Here is a 12,987-nt window from a genome sequence, read left to right on the forward strand (position 1 = left end):
TGTTTATCTGGAAATTTCCTAATTTCGTCTTCATATTTGAGGGACAGTTTTGCTGGATATATAATTCTATGGTGGCAATTTTTTTTGCCTTCAAGGCTTTATATATGTCTTCTTATTGCCTTCTTGCCTGTATGGTTTCTGCTGAGTAGTCTGAGTTTAGTCTTATTGACTCTCCTTTGTAGGTGACTTTTCATTTATCCCTAGTGGCTCTTAAAATTTTCTCTTTATCTTTGGTTTTGGCAAGTTTGATTATAATATGTCTTGGTGACTTTCTTTTGGGATCTACCTTGTGTGGGGTTCTATGGGCATTATATATATATATCTTCTGTTCCCCCCACCCCGCCCCATATTCTTGTACTCCAATCACTCGTAGGTTATTTCCCTTGTTAGAGTACCACATAATTATTAGGGTTTCTTCATTTTTTAAATTCTTTTATCTGATTCCCCCCCAAATATGTTGGTTTCAAGTGCTTTGTCTTCAATCTCACTAATTCTGACTTTCGGTGCCTTAATTCTGCTCCTCTGACTTTCTATTGTCTAATTCTGAAATTTTATTTTTAATCTTCTGGATTTCTGTTTGCTGTCTCTCTATGGAATCTTGTAGCTATTAAATTTGTCATTATGCTCTTCTATACTCTTCTTAAGTTCTAATGCTTTGTGTGTTCCTTGGCTTGTTCTGTGTTTTCCCTGATCTCTTTCCTGATCTCTTGAAGAATTCTGCATCTTAATCATTTGTCTTCTACCTCTGATAATTCCAGGAAGTTTTCTTCATCTGGAAGATTTCTCGAGTCTTTGTTTTGGGAGCTTGCTGAAGCCATCATGGTCTGCCTCTATATGATTTGATATTGACTGTTGTCTTTGAACTGTCAACAAGTTATTGTATTTATTTTATGTTTGCTTCCTGAGTCCTAGCTTCTTGTTTTGCTTTGTTTTGATTTGCCCAAATAGGCTGCTCGAGTGAGCTAGTTTGATTATCAGTGCCTTTGAAGCTCTAATTTCCTGTCATCCTGCGGTTAAAGCTTTTACTAGGTGTATGAGCCCAGAAGTCAGTTTACTTTTCTTGTATGGATTCAATTCAGGTGTCCGTGTAGTCAGCCACCAAGTGTGTGGTGCAGGCTTTCACCTACAGTCTTAGATTTTCAGGGGTGGCTGGTGTAGGCACAGGTATCTGGCTGCAGTGGCCATGTGCTGAGCAAGGCAAGGGGCTGACAACCTCCCCTGAGTGTCTGTGAGGAAAGTATATCCCTGTTCCCTAAAGCACATAGGTGGGTGGGTTTTGTGGCTGGACTATGGGCAGCCAGTGCTGTTGGCTGTAAGGATTGTGAGGTACCACTTATACTTGGACGTGAGTCGAGAGTGAGTACGTGGTGTAGGTGAAGCTACCAGTCCTCAGGTCCCTGATGTGTGTAGGTAATGACCCTGCTTAATAGGCAGAGCAGTGTTAAATGTCAAGAACCAACCTCTCCACCATATAGCTGAAACTGTTGAAGTTAGACTTCAAATATATACCCTGCTGGACTGTGCTGATGAGGGCCTATGTTGTTGAAATGGGCCCACACAAGCCTATGCAGAAGCGAATGTCATTCAAAGTCCATGGACCACTTATGCCTGTGCCTAGGCAGAGGAGTTGTTTCTGCCCTGACTTCCTGGCTTAAGGGAACTGGCAGATTATTTTTCCCCTGTTTGTTAATTTGTTCCTTCTCCAAGGCTGGGAGAATGGCTCAGAATGTGCAACAGGTCCTACTTCCAGCCCAGTGAAAGTGCTATCACTGAGCCTCACTTGGGAGCCTGTGTAGAGTGGGGAGAGATCAGGTAAATGGTCGTTTTTTTTTTTCCTAAAGGAGTGTTTTTTGATCTGTATGGTAGATTAGACACATGTAATTATCTTTTGCTGAGTGAGTGCTGCGTTTTGCTGGCTCTGGAGGCATGAGTAGACTTTCCACCGCTCGGTCTCTCCTGATGTGGAAAACGCATCCCAAATGTTACTGCTTGCCTCACCATGCTCACACCAGCAGATCTCATCTGTGGGGCACTGGTTCCCACTGAGTCAGTCTGGCAATTCCTCACTGCTTCTGAACTGCTTCTCCCTCACCCTGCCACTCAGTCTGACTCCTCAGCTTTGCCCTTGATGTTCACGGCTCCCAGACTGTCATATATAATCGATTCACTTGTTTCTTTGGTCTTTGTTGTAAGAGAGACCACAGGAAACGTTTGATTATTCTGCCATCTTGGCTTTGCCTCAGCACATTACTATTGATGAAAATTTCATGTAGCACAGGTTTTTCTCTTTGTCATTTACCATAAAATATGGAAATCATCAGGATTAATGCCAGTTAAGTTAGTTTGGACATCACTTCCTTTGCATGCCTTCCTCTCCCTTTACACACTCCTCCCTCAAAGTAGGTTAAATTCCCTCTTTCATGCATTCATAATGTTCATAAATGTTTCCTTCAAAGCCTCTCCACAATTATATTTATCAGTTTTTTTTTTTAATATCCATCTTCTACTATATAAAAAAAAAAAAAAAAATAGTGTGATTTATTCGAGATGGCCCCATGTCTGTCTGGTTCGTGATTATATTCCGCACAAATAACATTGTGCTTGGCACACAATAGGTAATGCATATTGAAAATATGAACCAACCATATTGTTTTCTATACTAAATTCATTAACTTAAGAAATGTTTATTAAGTGCCTACTATGCCAAACATTGTCTAGGCACTTTGGGTATACAAATGATCAAAACAAACAACAATCCCTACCCCATGGAGTTAAGCTATTTTAAGTACATATATTTCATGTGGAAAAGTGAGAACTGCTTTGGAAATATAAATCAGATTAAGGAAATGGGAATAGAAATTAAAGAGGGTGGGTGTTCTATTTACAAACATGGGGTCAGAGTAGGACTCATTGAGAATGTGACATTTGATCAAAATCTTGAAAGATATGAAGAAGGCTGGCTTGGAGATTCTTGAGGAGAGCATTTCAGGCAGAGGGCTTATAGCCAGTACACAAATCCCAAAGAGGGGAGCATTCCTGGAGTATTCGAGCAAAAGGCGGCAGATCAGTGTTGCTAAAGCCCAATGAGCCATAGGGAGATCATTGGGAAGTGATTTCACAGAGTTAGTATACTTAGTGCACACTTAAAAACCACCATTGCAAAATTCAAGAATTTTTACTTTGAGGTTGATTCATTTTGCTGATTTCCCAGAGGACCAGAATAGAGTACAAATGAGTTGCTTCTATAGAATTGAACAAGTTTGAAGAATAGTTGAAGAAATATAAAAGATTGTTATTATTATACCAAGCACAGATATCTTATTGATACTGTAAATTTAAGTTAGAAGAAAATTAAAGTAAAACTATTTTAATTTTATTATACATATTTCAATATTTACTAATAACTGACATGTGATATTTGTCTTTGGTCAGGAAATATGTTAAAGTTTTGCTAAATAAAAATTGTGTTTAAAAAATAAAGCTTAGAGTTAATTTATTTAATGAGTAAAGTAAGTCATGGGATGTTGAGTCATCATCAACAATAAAATGAAAATCCTGAAATTACTAATAAAACCAAACAGAAGGTTATATGGTCCACAGGCCACAGGGAAATAAAGTAAAAAGGTCAACATGGTACAGTTAGAACAGAGGTAACTTTTAATAACCCGTACAACTTTTACAATATGGAACTCAAGTAATGCAGAGAAAATATTTTATAAGTCTTTTCAGGGTTTCATATTTCTATTCATAATATCAAACTTTTAAGAAAAGTTGTTTTTTCTATTTCATATAATGATTATTTTAAACAATACAGGAATTTTGTGAATGTATATCTTTTTTTTTTTATATCTTGCTCAGAAAATTTGAGGGAACTAGAAAAATCTTTTCTGTCTCTGAATTTAAGGAGGTAGTTTTTCCTACCCTTTGGTTGCAGTCTAAGAAAATATGTTTAAAAGACACATAAAATTATAATTTGGTATTTTTTTCGCATAAATAAATAATTATTTTTAAATATAAATATTTATTAATAACCTACATGTGGATTTTCTCTCCCTCCAGTATGGTTATAGTTCATGTAGAATTGCGTATCTGTTTGGTTCTCCAAAACAGGAACATGGTGGATAAAAAAAAAAAAAATGGTGGATAGCCTAGTATTATATTTCAATCTAATGATAGAAGAAATACTTGCCTACATGTTACACCAATTTATTTCACAGTACCTTGTTATTCTCTACCCACCACCAAACCCACTGCCATCTAGTCAATTCTGACTCATAGTGACCCTATAGGACAGAGTAGAACCACCCCATAGAGTTTCCAAGGAGCGCCTTGTGGATTCGAACTGTCAGCCTCTTGTTTAGCAGCCATAGCTCTTAACCACTACACCACCAGGGTTTCCGTTATTCTCTACAGGTCAAATAATTTGACTTTCAAGTATGAGCAATTCCACAATAGTGATACAATTTGCTGTACAAGAAAAAAGTTGCTTATACAGGTGATTTATACAAGTAAGACAGAGAAAAAAAAAAGACAGTGCAAATACTGTGACATCAAGGTGTACATTAATCTGGAAAAAAGTATTCAAATTTGCATTAAATCCTGCAACCACTAACTGTGCTTAAAGTTTTACTTATTTTTCATAAAAATTAAATGCTTAGATTAATTATACCATTCTTGCAGTTATTCATACTGAACTAGTCACTCAAAAAAGTGTTGGTCTCTAACTTCTTCAACAAATTTATATCCCAATTGTGTCATAAGGAATTTAACCTTGTCCAAAGAGAGGTGTGGCCTTTGCCCTTGGCTCCAGGAAGGTAATCTCCAAGCCCTTAAAAAATCCTACTTGATAAGAGTGTTCAGCTGTGGATATTGGACCATAACAGAGAGTTTAACAATGGGATTTAGGGGTCACACAGTTTCTTCTTGAACTCCAAAGGGACTCCAGACTGAGTTCAATCATGATGGTGGGCAACTATGTCTATGCGAGTGAGCTGCAGTAAAAAACGTGGACACCAAGGCTCAGGTGAGCTTCTCTGGTTGGTGATACACTGTGCATATTGTCACACATCATTGCAGGGAAGGTTTACTCTGTCCATGACCCTACTAGAAGACAACTGAAAGCTCCATGTGTGGAACTTTCTCAGACCCTGCCCCATTCATCTCTTCCCTTGGCTGATTTAATATTATTCTTTCACTGTAATAAACTGATTACCTCTGCTTTCAGTGAGTTCTGTGGCTTTTTCCATTGAGTTATTGTACCTGTGGGTGGTCTTGGGGACCTCTGAACTTGCAATTAGTGTCACAAGTGAGGAATATCTTAGGGGCCTTTAAACTGGCAGTTGATGTCTGAAGTCAAGATGGTTTGGGGGTTCCCCAAACTTGCAATTAACGTCAGAAGTAAGGGTGATCCTGTGGGCCTCTTTCTAACTTTATATAATATCAATCTAACAAACAATTTTCATTTTCTTTCATTCTTAGGTTTACTCCATAATAGAGAGGCTAGCAAAAGGCAGTGCCAAATTAAACCAGAAAAATAAAATGGTATAAATAACTCATATATGATCATGGTGAGGAAGAATTATGTAGGTGTGATTTGAGTGAAAAGATGGTAATCAGTGTTCACGGTCTGAATCAAAGCCTGTGCATGGAATACTATGAGGTCCTGTGTCAATTGGGTCTTATGGATGCAGGCAGTGAGGCAGAATTAGATGTGTAACAGATTTGTCAGAAAGGAGCCCTGGTAGCATAACAGTTAAGCACTTGGCTGTCAACTAAAAGGCTGGTGTTTCAAACCCACTTAGTGGCTCCTTGGTAGAAAGTCCTGTTGATCTGCTTCCGTAGAGATTCAAAAACACTATGGGGCAGTTCTACTCTGTTACATGGGGTTGCCATAAGTGTAAATCAACTCTACGCCACTCAACAACCACAACAATGTCTGTTTAAGGTAAATGGAGGGAAAAGCAGAATTAGGCTAAGGAGGCCTTTACGCAGGCAGATTTGACAATTGTGCAAAGAAAGGAAAGGAGGGCACAGAAATTAAAAGGAGAATCTCAGGCCTTTGTTCACCCATTTGTAACACAATGGTATGTTTAATTATTTCTATTACTGAATATTTGTGTTTGTCTCTGTAAAGATTATGTACGTGCGTAGGTGTATGCTTATGTGTATTTTTCTTATTTTTTTTTTCAGTTGGACTTCTAAATACATTAATTTAAAGGCTTTCTAAATTCATCGTCCTGCTCAATTTCTCAGTTTCATCTGGACATCAAAAGCTATATCACTTTCACGGGTTTCAGCAATCTTACATTGGTTATAGTACCTGCAATAAGGTTTGGGATGATTATACTTTGTGTCTGACACTGACTCTTTCATGCTGTACCTTTTATATGATTACTATCAAATGTAGATTTCTCAATTTTTTTTTACAAAAGTAGTCATCTAGTTTAAAGTTTAACTTGTGATATTGCAAGGAGACTTGACTGTACATTTTCTGAACTAAACACTCTATTTGGTCAATTTATTTCAATTAGTGCAGAATTAGTATTTTACTGTATATTAAAAGTATGAAGGGTTTATCCCATTTCTTCATTCTCTCCTGTGAATTTTGTTGGCTTGACATTGGTGATGTCCTCTGATCTGCCACCAAGAACCATCTGAGATAATTATATTTTGGTTCATCATTTCTTTTTCATCCTGGGATGATATATTAAAGATCTGATTATTCATTTATATATTTTGATTCTTCTTTTTTTATTAGATAAACTATGGAATCCAAAATTAAGCCATATTAGAATTAATAGAAAGGTAAGCAATTGTTCAACCTTTTCTAAAGTAGGGTACACTTTATTTCTTTGAAAATGAATAGAAATGGTTGAACAGTTTTTTACTTTTCTGCTGAAAGATATAATAATCAAATGAATTTAATCTATGATAAATTATAGAATGCAATTTCATACATGCTCACTGACTCACCTCAACTATGCACTGTATAGCAGAGTTCTGGGATAGAGGTGGGTCAGGTCAGTAGGTTCTACAACATCTGAGGCAGATCATGGCAACAAGGTGCCTGTTACTGTGATTGTGCAACATGAAGTTCAAATAACAGACAGAGTTTATATTCTAGCGTAAGTGCAGGTATAATCAGGATGAATTTGCAGTAAAGAAATCCATCAAATGTTCTCAAAATGTCATTCACATTGAGATATAGAATTAATATGAGGAGGCTAAGCAAATAAGAAACAATGTGAGGAGCAGCATAAGAAGGAACAGGTGAGGAAGAATCACTTAGGTGTCTTCTGATGCTCACACACCCAGAACATGTGGTTTTGTTTGTTCTTTCTCCAAATTCTCATAACTATTTATAAACTCAAGAAGCACTTCTAAATCTATGTGCTTGAACCGAACTTACAGTACCAACTATCCGGTACCAAATGAATCTACATTGTGATCTAGAATTGGGCAGCTAAAAGAACCATAGTTAGAACTGAAGGTAGATGTGAGACAGGATTTCAACCCTCCACCTTCCAGATAACAGTGTAAGTTTCTCCTTTACTTGTTATCTCTAGTTGGTTTTGAAAATGCATATTCTTGGAGAAAAAATTTTAATAGTTTTTGTAAGTGATTTAGTCTGAGACTCAGTTAATTATTATTTTTATTATTATTTTTTTAGATAATAAGTCTGCAAGCCTCACTGGGAGGTACTGTAATATTAAGTGTTTTGCCTTTGGATTCAGATATTTTAAATTCTACTGACCTATTTTCTGTGCCACATTTGAGTAATGAGAAGCATTCGTATGAGGTGATGCTTCATGGAGGAGTGATTGAGTGAAACTTTTGTGTCTTTTGGCTTCTGTACAGCGAGATAAGGCCTGCAAATATGTTTAATATTTCCTTTGTGCTATTTGGAAGGTATGCTTATTGATTGGCATTTGGAAATATTCAAGTAAATGAGTTATTTGGGGGTGAAAACAGTGATGTACTTCTTGGGTCATGGGACTGATATGTCCTGTGTGTGTGGTATGCTTCATGGAACATGGGACAGATATGTCCTGCTTACAACTGGCACCCTATTTTTTCAAAATAAAAAAAAAAACTACCAACAAAATGATTCAACATCCATTCCATTAATGAAAAAACTTGGCATCACAAAAAAAAGGTATCATCCATGATAGGGTTAAAGTGGACAAAGTAGTAAAAAATGTTCATTGTGGTATAAATACACATGTGGAAAGAAGCATAAATAACTCTATGGCTTATATTTTTTCAAAAATACATATTTTGTTGCAAAAAAATACATTTCAGTTACAGCTACAACAAACCCAGCACCATTCTTTACAATATAACAATTGTGGGGTAGGCTATTCACTAAAATCTGAAAGAATTTAGAGTATCTTAGGAATTAACTCATTATGTTATTTTTGGGGGGGTAAGGAGGGGTGATTCAGGCTTATATAGAGACCATTATATTGCACTAATGTGATTATCAATTTGAGTCAGAATTGACTCAATGGCAATGGGTTTTTGTTTTTTTTTTTTGGTTTCATTTTAGATTCTTCTCCACAAATTGGGGCAAGGCAGGTAACCAGTAACAAGTTGCCATTGAGTAGATTCTAACTGGTGACAACTCCATGTGTGTCGAAATAGAACTGTGCTCTGTATGGTTTTCAATGGCTATTTTTTTGGAGGTAGATCACCAGGCCTCTATGCGTACTCAAATCTTCAAAGTTTTGATAAGCAGCAAACCGTTCTAACTTCACCACTCGGGGACTCCACTCTGCCTATGTAGGAAAGGAGAAAAAAGTGTTAGATAAGAGAAGGGGACATAGGGAAATAAAAAGTGATGGTATAGTAAAAGTGGAAAAGTGTGATAAAAGACATTTGGTTTGAGTTGTAAACTGATGGGACCTAACAGAAAGCTTGGAAAGCCTGGTGGTGTAGTGGTTAAGTGCCATAGCTGCTAACCAAAAGGCCAGCAGTTTGAATCCACCAGGTGCTCCTTTGAAACTCTATGGGGCAGTTCTACTCTGTCCTATAGGGTCACTACCAGTAGGAATTGACTTGGCAATGGGTTAACAGAGAGTTTTATGTTTCTTTGTTTTATTTTTTTCCACATTTTTGTTTTATCATGGCCAAACAATTCCTTAAGAAACTAAATTTAAAATTTGAATTTCCGTTGGAAATCTCCTCATAGTCAATCAAATAAGACAGACAATTGAATGTTTGGAATCTTCTTCCAACAAATTTATTCATAAAAAAAATTTCCCAAATTCCCATTGTAATTATAAATTACTCTTGGTGAAATTGCCGTTTTGAAAGATAAGTACACAATTTTGGGATGGTACAGTAAATTCTTTTAAGGAGCAAGAGTTGGCCTGATGTTGTACACTTTAGGTTTAGACTGAGACAAGGCAATTGGTTGGACATGTTGTTTATACACCTCTTGACTTGGTGTACCAGCCCATTAGATCTGGCATCTCCAACTAAATAACTGAATAATTTTCAATTCTAGGACACAGATGGAGCCCTGGTGGTGTAGTGGTTAAGAGTGTGGCTGCTAACCAAAAGGTCAGTGTTTCAAATCCACCAGCCACTCCTCAGAAGCCCTATAGGACAGTTCTACTCTCTTCTATAAGGTTGCTATGAGTTGGAATCGACTCACTGGCAACGGGTTTGGTTTGGGTTTGGGTTAGGAGACAGATGGGAGGGCTTGGAGAAACGGTATCTTCCAGAACCAGACTCTTGGACAAAATAAGCAGGAATGAGCAAAGTTCTAATGCTTTGATAAGTGATAGCAGGCAAGTTTGTTCAAAAGAAGGGAGTCTGAGAAGAAATCTTCTGAAATTCTCACTTTCTGTAGCTGACATGAGAAATAGATTTTCTAAGACCTATGCCCATCTTCTTCATTATGAAATCTTCTTATATAGAAGCACTTCAAAAAATGTCAAGGACAAATAGTAGAACTGTTAGCAATGAGGTAAATTTTACCAAAGATATAAGTTTTCAAGTCTGATCAGATAATCAAAAGATACCTAAAAAGGATTTCTTATTTCTAATAGACAAAACATACTCATAATTTGGTATTGTCAATTTAATAAAGAGAAAAAAAAAGCCAAAGCTTACCCATCTTCCCCTGATCATAGTTATTCCTTAGAAGAAGTCATAATGTTTGCCGTCCAGAGCAAAATGAAAATGCACTGTCCCTTTTTTAAATATCATTAAGAATTTTAAGATGGGAATGCAAAACAACAAATAAACAGACCCACTGCCATCGAGTCGATTCCAATTCATAGTAGCAGAGCCTTAAACCAAAAGCAGGGCCCTTTTAAGCACAGGAGCTTTGTGACTGCACAGATTGCATGCAGGCTGACACAGCCTGCTGTGGTGAGGGGATCAGGGGCCTGATAGGAGTGCGCTGTATTTGAGTTGAGAATCTTGGACCATGACAGCGAAGAGGTTTCAATTATGTCTTAGAAGGCCTCCAAGATTGTTGAATACTGGCTCTCTCAAAATACCATCAAAATAAATTGCTGATGAGATGAAACTGAGTTTATTCTTATTGTGATGTGGAAGAGCATTGCCTTGAGAGAATCTTGGAAGCATCTGAGAAATTAAGAAATTTCTACCAATATAGGTAGATAGCATATTTTCTTATCCCCAAATCAATATTTGAGCAAAAGAAACTAACAGGGAACAGATTCTAATAAGCAACTAGCTGAAAGAGAGACAGAGAGATTAAGACAGATTGAGAGAATCCTTTGGGAAACTGAAGATATTCTTGAACATTATGTAGGGATGGTAGGATATTAGAGCAAAGAGTAACTTGAGGCAGTTGCCTGAAAAGAGATTGGATTAAAACTTTCTTGTTTAAATAAATTTGGCCTTTACTTCTCCTCTGATTTAATAAAGGATAATCATTGCCTGCCTCTTCATTGCAGCAACAGTGGTCACTGAGACCACTATATAATATCAAAGGAGTATAATAAATCAGTCGTGCAAGGGTTTGATTAACACATATGCAGACAGGCAAGCTATGCTTGAGCTTTATTCGTCTAGGCACTTTCCCTCTAAAATACCTAAACTGGTTGATTAAGAGCTAGATTGCTATTTCCCAATGCTATTTTGTTCTAAGGACTTAAGGCAGAAATCTAGACCAGTGACATTTTCTGCTGAGAAGGCAGTGAATAAGAATAATCAACAGTCTTTCTGTGATTCCGGGCCTTTCCTTAGACTCATCGGGACCAAAAAAGAATTACTTATTGCTTTGGTCTTTCTCCAATATACTTGATTACGCAGAGTAGTTGATATCTCCAAAGGGAGAAAAAAATGAACTCGCAACTACCTCAAAAGAAAGACACCAAATTTTAACAAAGTTACATCACACCAACTAAAGTAGAAATATTAAATAGATACAGAGATAGAGACAGAAATCTACATATATACAAACAATGCCGATGGAGTTGGGGATGGGCTCTTTTGTAAATTCAGAATCAAAGTGGTGCAGATCGTTGGGCCAACTCACATTTGGGTTAAAGGTAGAGTAATCTCCTTGTTATGAGATCATCCTAGTTTGTTAGGGAGAAGACATGATTCTTAATCTCCATAAAGTCTTCCTTGGCAACTAGCCTCTTTGTCCTGTCCTTCTGCAGGATGCCCTCCAAGAGATGCCTGCAGGGGATTGTTCAGAATGTCGTGGTACATCTTAGCAATATTTTGGCTGTAAAAAAGGAGGCAGGCCATATAGCATTTATACAAAAGGCTCCCCAGGTACCATCAGTCTATGGTTTTGTTGTAAGACTTCTATTAAGCACTTCTGGGGCCAAATACTCAAGTGTGCCACAGAAGGTGGATATCGTTCCGTTGTGTTCAACGTTCTCCTTGCAGAGCCCAAAGTAAGTTAGGACAATGTGTCCCTGTGAATCTAGTATAATATTCTCTGGTTTTAAGTCTCTGTAAATGATATTCAGAGAGTGCAGGTAACCCAAGGCTCTGGATGTTTCGTCGGCATAAAAAGGAGCCCATGATTCAAGCGAGGACTCCCTCTGGAGGTGGAAAAGCATTCTCCACTGTTAATGTAGTCTAGGACAAAGTTTAATTTGTCAGCAGCCTAGAAAGGGAAGTGAAGGCCCACCCAGAAATGATGTTTCACATTTTCCAGTAGAACATTCTTCTTTAACATTATATGCTTCTCCTCTTCCTTTTTCAGGAATGTTTTCTTTTGTAGAACGTAGACTGACTAGAATGCTTCTTCTGCCTTGTGTCTTGCTAGAAAAACCTTTCCAAAACCACCTTTTCCAATTACTTTCAAGAAGTGAAAGTGGAATGCCTTCACATGAGGGTTGGACAATGAGCCAAAGTTGCTTTGCTGAGAAGGACTTTGTGGAAAAGAATCTGCATTCATAAGCTCAGGCTCTTGAGTTTGGGAGATTTTTAAAACAGACTGGACTCCAGAGTGCTTGCATGCATAGGAGTTGTTGGCAATCTTCTGAATAAAGTCATTCGGATCCATCCTCCTCTGTTTCATGAAATGCAGTTGTGGAAGCTGGCAAGTCCCAAGTCTGTGAGTTGGTTGTCAGGCTGGAAGCTTCTCCTGATTCACATGGTTATAGGGGCTGACGAACCCAAAATCAGCAGGTCAGGCAGGTCACAGGGTTTCTGGAGCTGCAGAATCCCAATCTCTGCAGGATCCAGAGAAAGTTTTGCCAGAACATCCATATGTATACTGGATGCAAGCCACATTCCTAAGGAAATTGATTGTCTTTCAACTGGTTGGCTTTCAACTGACTGGCCATTCAACTGATTGACCTTTCAACTCTTTGGCCTTTGAACTGATTGGCTGCTGACACCAGATCACAAAATGGAGAATGATAACATAACATCTGCCAAACAACTGAGAATCATGGCCTAGCCAAGTTGATATTTAACTTTACTCATCACATATAGATTTAAGATTTTTCTTCTTTAAACATTTCGGTTTGTTTCTTTTCTTTT

General features: G+C 37.5%; 1 pseudogene; it reads right to left on the bottom strand.

Annotated features, from left to right (window-relative positions):
* Window positions 1-8,357: 8,357 nt before the first annotated feature.
* LOC126066240 (serine/threonine-protein kinase Sgk1-like) lies at window positions 8,358-12,520 on the bottom strand (annotated as a pseudogene).
* Between the last annotated feature and the right edge of the window lie 467 nt (window positions 12,521-12,987).

Source organism: Elephas maximus, chromosome 23 (assembly GCF_024166365.1).
Source record: "Elephas maximus indicus isolate mEleMax1 chromosome 23, mEleMax1 primary haplotype, whole genome shotgun sequence".
Taxonomy (NCBI): Eukaryota; Metazoa; Chordata; class Mammalia; order Proboscidea; family Elephantidae; genus Elephas; species Elephas maximus.